The sequence below is a fragment of the Nicotiana tabacum genome, chromosome 23, assembly GCF_000715075.1.
Source record: "Nicotiana tabacum cultivar K326 chromosome 23, ASM71507v2, whole genome shotgun sequence".
NCBI classification, from domain to species: Eukaryota; Viridiplantae; Streptophyta; class Magnoliopsida; order Solanales; family Solanaceae; genus Nicotiana; species Nicotiana tabacum.
The window spans coordinates 103084664-103092500 of NC_134102.1; positions in this window are offsets into that span (position 1 = coordinate 103084664).

The following is a 7837-nucleotide window of genomic DNA, read 5'->3' on the forward strand; positions in this document are numbered from 1 at the left end:
TTTCAGACTGGAACCCAAAATCCTTCGAGATAATGAATATCAAGTGAAATATTTTTTAATAGTTAATAGCCACATAGACATATTATAATCTATTTGTTATGTTGTGTGTTTCTTCTTGCTTTTTCTTAATATATACAATACATATTTAGTCTAATTATGTATTTATTTTAAATTATTCTTTAAATAATTTAAACTACGTATTTATTCTTTTTTTGCACAATATGTACAACTATTGATGGGAGCTCTATTATTTTCAGCCAAATATTTTTTTTAATCAAAATTATGGAGTTTCAATTGTGTATATTTTAATTTGTTCTTTAAATGCAATATTTTTTATTTTAATTGTCTATTTTTCTTTTGCCAAATGTATAAAGAAAACTTGTCTGAAACTTTATTATTTTTAGCCATATTTAAAAAATTTACTCAAAATAATATAGTTCCAATTATAAGGGTGTCTAAGGGACCAGATCAGCCCAATTTCTGGCCGACTGGCCAGTTAAGAGACTGACTCGGGCCGTCCCGGTTTAAAAATAAGAAGGCAAGCAAAAATTTGCACGGCGTGTCCCCCAAAGGGACTGATTTTGGCGACTGTCTCCTTTTTAACTGGTCTTAACAAAATATCTCCGCTTTTGACTTGAACATCACAACTTTTTAATTTTTAGAACTTAAAATTCTTGTTTGGTGGTAAAAATAGAAGTTAGTGATCGATTATTGCTAAAATCGTTTGAATGTTAATAATTTATGCTTATATTTTTAGTTCAAATACTAATTTTAGTGATTTACTGTAAAAATCTCAAAACTTCATTATTGGACCTTAGAAAGTATTGAAGAAGATAAAGTGGGTCTTTTTGATTTGATATTATTTGACTAAATTAGTGACCGAGGGTTATTTGTGTTGGTATTTGAAAGCGTTGTTTTAAATTTGAGATCATTTGGAACAAATTTGGGGTGATTTGTTCGAAATTGAAGTTGCAAATTCGATAAAATCTTTATTAAAACAAATCAAAAAAAAAGTATGTCAGTGGTGTAGACTTCTATGAATAACTTAATAAATAAGCAAAGTAAATATAACATCAACTCTATCAACTCGGTAGAGAAATCCCCGAAGAGAAAAAATATAACAATCGGGTAGACTTTGATGAACAACTTAACAGATGGGTAAAGTAATAATAACATCGACTCTACCAATCCAGTAGAGAAATCCCGAAGACCCAAAATATGACGATCATGTAGACTTCGATGAACAATTTGATACGGTAGAGAGTTGTGTGCGGGTCCGGAGGCCGTCTTTTAAATACCATAAAATTGTAGGGACATTCGGCTAAGACATAAAAATTGCATGGGGCGCCCTATTTGGTCGCCCCTTTTTAACTTGTACCCGTTTTATTTTTTCGTTTGCATCTGTATCCGATTTTTTGTTAAAAGCATTTTAAAATGACGATTATGTCCTTCTTTAATAAAAGACTATTGACAAAACTGTAGACTGCAGGACAAAACTTCAACATGTTTTGGTATAAAGTTTTGACAATTAAACTAAATAACTTCAGCATGCATTAGCAAAAACTCATTAGAAAATTACATACTGCAAGACAAAAACTTAAGCATGTTTAGTCTGATGTTTTACCAAATGAACTAATAAACATCAGCTTGTTTAGACTGAAGTTTCGCATAAAACTCATGACAAAACTACAGACTGCAAGATAAAACTTTAGCATGTTTTGGTATGAAGTTTTTGCAAACAACTCCGGAATCGAGTTTTGATGATTCCAATAGCTCCGTATGGTGATTTTGAAATCAATCGGACTTGATTTGATAAGTTTCAGCATCAGATGTAGAAGTTGGAATTTCTTAATTTCATTAGGCTTAAATTGAGGTAAAATCCGTATTTTAGCGTTGTTTGATGTGATTTGAGGCCTCGACTAAGTTCGTATGATGTTTTAGGACTTGTTGGTATATTTGGTTGGGATCCCGGAGGCCTCGGGTGTGTTTCGGGTGTTATCAGATCATTTTGGGCTACTTTGGTTGCTGGTTTTTTGATGTCTGGTGTTGCTCTTCGCGTTCGCGAGGAACCTCTTGCATTCGCGAAGAAGGATTTTGTTGCTGCGACTTTGTTCTTCGCGTTCGCGAAGAGACTCTCACGTTCACGATGAAGGAATTCCTGTTGTCTGTCGTCTGACTTTGAAAGCTTATATCTCATAATCTATAAGGAATATAGAGATGATCCAAAAATAAAAGTTATAGAAATTGATCTCTAGTTTTCATAAAGTTAAACCATTTGTCATTTGGAGTTGTGTAAAAAATGTTATGGTGGATACACTATAGGCTGTCCGGAAAGATTTTGAAAATATTTGCTGCACAGGGATGAATTTGGAAGCTTGTATCTCGCAAGCTATAAGGAATTGGGAGATGAAACAAATGAAAGTTATAGCTCTTGCTGTCTAGTTTTTAGAAAGTCAAACCATTTGTCATTTGGAGTTTTGTACAAAAAGTTATGACCATTATACTAGAGGTTGTCTGAGATGAGTTTGGAAATGGCTTATGAGAATTTTGTTCATCGCGAACGTGATGAGAGGCTCGCGAATGCGAAGAAGGAAGTCGGGGTAGTGTTATAAGTCCTCTATTTCGGACCTTTGAGCCATTATTTCGTATTTTTAGTTGGGAACCTCGGGATTTAGCAATTTTGGAGAGGAATTTCACCACAAAACTTGGGGTAAGCATTCTTGACTCACTTGTGATTATATTTCATGGATTAATCTTCATTTTCGGCGTTAGATTATTGATTTTTCAAGAAGAAATAGGAAGAAATTTCTATAATTTCACAAAATAAATTTTTGACTTTTGAATACCGATTCAGAGTCGGATTTGAATTAAATTAGTATGGTTGAACTCGTAATTGAATGTGTTGTTGGATTTTATGAGTTTTATCGGATTTCGAGATGGGGGTCCCACTGTCGACTTTTCGAGTGGAGTTGGGAATTTTCATAAATTGTTAATTTATAAGCATTGGAGTAAATTATGATTTATTTGCACATTATTTGAATAGATACAGATCGTTTGGCTTGAATTAAGGAGAAAATAAGGTGTATGGAGGTTGATACGCGCGGAATGAAATTTTTGGAGTATTGTTTAGCTTGCTCGGCATCGGATTCGGCTTGTTTGAGGTAAGTAACATTTCTAAACTTGGTTTTGAGTGTATGAATCCCTAAATTTTATGTTATATAAATTATTTGGAGGTGACACACATGCTAGGTGACGGGCGTGTGGGCGTGCACCATAGAAATTATGACTTGAATAAATTGTGTGGAGTTGTAAAATTAAAAAATTATGTTATTATCTGCATATCCTCCACGTGCTAAAGAAATTGAGTTGAGACTCGTATTAAAGATCGTGTTTAGGCTACGTGCCGATATTTTTGGGACCCATAGGGTCGTATTGCTATTGAATTTAATTGTTTTTAAGATGTACATTTCATACTCAGTCATGTTCATCCATTGTGAGGATATTTATGAGATCGGGGCTGCCCACCTGCAGCAGGCCATATTGGCTATATATATATATATATTATTATTTTATGGATCGGGGCTGCCCGCTTGCAGCACACTTGGGCTGAAGGAGCCCTCCGGAGTCTGCACCCCCCATAGTGAGCATAGATGATTTATATTGAGGGATGAATTTTCCATGGGCATGGATCTTGCCTGAAGCATTTATATTGAGGGATGGATATTCCCTGAGCATGGATCTTGCTCGAAGCATTTATATTGAGGGATGGATCTTCCCTGGGCATGGATCTTGCCCGAATCATTTATATTGAGAAATGGATCTTCCCTAGACATGGATCTTATCCGAATCATTTATATTTGGGGATGGATCTTCCCCAGGCTGGATTAGCCTTATACAATACTGAGTGACTGACTAGAAATCGATGTGTGTGTGTGTGTGTGTGTGTATATATATATATATATATATATATATATATATATATATATATATATATATATATATATATATATAGGACGAAGAGAGCCTGGTCTGGATTGGCCATATACAATACTGAGTGATTGAGTATTTTGAGATTTGAGTATACGAGGTTTCCACTGAAGTGCATCACATATAGTATGTACATTGTCATATATATATATATATATATAGATAGATAGATAGATATCATATACCTCATATCATTTATAATTGAGCTATTTTTCTTGTACTGAGTTTAACTGTTGAACTTGAAAGCATGCCTACATTTCTGTATTGTTAATTTATATAGGACTATACCTGTTGAGCTCGTCACTACTTTCAGCCCAAAGGTTAGTCTTATTACTTATTGAGTACATGGGGTCGGTTGTACTCATACTACACTTCTGCACCTTGCGTGCAGATTTCGGATGTTGATGTAGCTGCGTACAATGAGAGCTGGATCTAAAGATGTACCTGTGTCCCAGTTATTGCTGCCTCTTGTTCATGGTAGCTTTAGAATTTTAATCTGTTCATGTATAATTCAAACAAATGACATATTTTTTTATTACACACCATCTTTGTAAATTCTGAATCTTAAAAGCTCATAATTTGTACTATCAGTCCTTGAGACGTGTATTAGAGTCAGTTAAATATTAATTGAATCGGAATTGAAAGTTGGCTTACCTAGCAGGTTGGGTTAGGTGCCATCACGACTAGTTGGATTTTGGGTCGTGACAAGGTGGTATCAGAGCTCTAGGTTTATAGGTTCTACAAGTCATGAGCAAGTATATAGTAGAGTCTTGCGGATCGGTATGATGACGTCCATACTTATCTTCAAGAGGCTACATGGCATTTAGGATAATTTCCCATCTTTCTTTCCTTATCGTGCATAATTGATTCAGCTTGAAGCATAACTCTTTGAATTCCTTCCACGCATTACTGTGTACATGTGAGCTCTCTGTATCAACTGTGCATCATCGGCTTGTGATTCTATGAACGAGGTTCGAGATGTGTATTCTGTGTTTTGGTGATGGTCCAGTCTGGAGGACTTGAGGTCAGGGTTAGACCGCAGCTTAGGCTTGGTAGCTTCAACTGTAACTTGTACATTTCGACTCATATGTCTGGTAATGTCCCTACGAGTGGAATTTGTGGCTCGGTGAGCGATGGAGTGGCTTTGTGATGAGTATGAGATGACTGCGGGATGTGTTAAGACGATTTGAATGTGACGAGAAGTGTTTCCTTGAAATGTAAAATGGGCCATTGGGTGCTTGATTTTCATTTTGATGTGACGTACATTCTCGAGTATGATTGTTTTGAAGGATCTTTTACGTTGTTAAATTTTGGGACAAATTAAATTCTCATGTCTTGTTAATGAGTTTGGACTCAGAAAGATTAAGTGATTGCATAGTAATTGTGACTGCGAAAGGGTATAACAAGATGCCAATTTGAAGCTAAACATGTGGGTTATCTCCTGCGGAGTAATCTACGTAGGTGTGTTCCTTATAATTGTGAGTGAAGAGTTTCTTTTTTGCCAGCGGGGCGTATGTGTTGAGATTTGAATTTGAATCTGGTTGAGAAAGTTGGCTTGAGTGTCAAGAGAATGAATGCAAGCTTAGCGGATGATTGAGGTATTTTTATGGTTGGCGTTGCATGAGCTTGAGAAGAATTTTCGTTGAACTGACTGCGGTATTATAACAGTAATAGAGTATGGGTATTATGAGTTATCGAGTGTTTTAATCTATGGCTTTGAGCCAAGTAGGGGAGCCTGCTATTGACAATTCAATTTCATAGTTATATGTTAAATTTAAGTTTTGGTCTGAGGCATACTTGTAAATTAGTCATGACTTGCAGAGGTTGAGATCGAGGATGATTCGAGGACTGAAATTCCTAAATACGAGTTATATCGCACTTTATGAGTATTATGAAAATCATGGGATGAGTGAGTTGTTATTTGAGAAGGATATAGTGCACACATAGTATGAATTTGATCGGTGGTGTTAAGGCAGAGTTACCTCTTTGAGTGTTGTTGTGCTAATAGGGCACGTGTCTTTCAGCCCGTTTGGGCGATGCAATTTAGATTTGAGCAAAGTGGGTGACTCCCGAGAAGGTTCTAATGGGTTTGAAATTTATATACATCAATCGAGAATTTTTTCGAATTTGTGTATGGATAGAATCTGAGATTTATATTTAATGGTGCCGGGACTTACGGTAATTTTCTATGACTATGGATTCTATATTTTAGTATAAGAAAGGTAAGAAGAACAATTTTAAATTCACATAAGGTATTTTCAGTGTGAGTGTTACGGTTGTGGTATTTATGGAGGTGCTTAAGAAAAATACAATAACTTATGGGCCTTAGGGCGGTGTGGTTTTATATTAGGATGTCTTATAGTGAGCTTTGGGTAAGGATCGTGGAGTTCTGATAGGGAGAAGTGTCAACTTGAGGGTAATTTAGAAGAAACTCGGAGAAAATAGGACGACTGGGTAGTAGGCTGGAACAGTATGGTATGATCGGTTCTTTGGGTACCTATGAAGTGGTGAGGCTCTACGGATGTTTTAGTGGAAATATTCTTGGGTTTGGTGAAGTGCATGGCTTGGTCGAGTTAGAGGAAATTTAGTTCCGATAGCTTGATTATGTGCAAATGGATTTCAAAGTGTTCTTGATAGTTTCTACAATGGTTTGAACCAGATATTTTCTACCTGTGTGGGGAGCGTATTGTGTATTGTGATTTTCTCCTGGAAGAAAGCAAGATGAAGGTTTCTAACTGACCGGGTATGTAATTTGTTGGTGACTCAGAGTTAATAATGGGATTCTTGTACTTGTCACATGATGGCATAATAGATGTGGTGTGTTGTGCGGGATTAATATTTACATGTACAAGGTGGAAGTTCAATCTTGAAAGGAAGATCATGATTTTTGGACAGAATGGTCAGTTTCAGATATTTAAATAAATGTTATAACTGCTCGGTAATACCTGAGAAGGGTGCGCATTTCAGAAGGCGCATTGTGTTTTGACTTACAGATGTTCATTGGTATTGCGATACTCACCTGGTTGATAGACTGCTGATATTCAAATTATTGCTATATGGCACAGAAGAATTATGAAAGTATTCCTCGTGGGATGATCATGCATGAAAGATGTGTTAGTCATTTGAGTGTTGGAGTTGGGATCAGTTACGGTGATTCATGTGTTCTATGAATTTGGAGACTGGGAGTTCTCAGAAGCATATTGTTTCAGGGTTGCGGCCTGTTTGAGGTGAGTGTTTTATTAAAAATCAGTTGAGGAACTAGTTACGTTAATTATTTGTGATAGCTATGCGAAATGAGTGCACATATATGTGAGATTTGAGTCCATATGCGGGCGTCGGAGCAAGTATTCATACTTGGAAGAATGCCTAGGCTATGATATGCCTAGAATTGACTGTTAATCATAAAGTTATAGTGTTTCTCATATCCGTACCTTTGTTGAGAACTATATGGGCTATAGTTGAGGTTACAAAGAGGCTAATTCCCTAAATAAACTGGGTAGTTACTATTTCTACGTTAACTTACCGATTTGAGTTGTGATAGCACACTTTGCACATGCCTACTCTATGGCGTGTTATTTATACCAGTCCAGGAGCATGCAAATCTTATTTCATTTATCATATACATGTGTACTTATTTGATTTCTCTTATATGATATGCTTGGACTGGAAGCCTATGACCATTCCAGGAGGATTGTATGATGTTATGGGATGCGTTGGTATGTTTGGTTGAGGTCCCGAAGGCCTCGGGTGAGTTTCAGATGGTTAACGGATCATTTTTGGTCTTGGCGAGATTGCTGCCATCTGCTGCTATATTCTTCTGGTTTCCTCATTCGCGTTCGCGAGTGGGCCC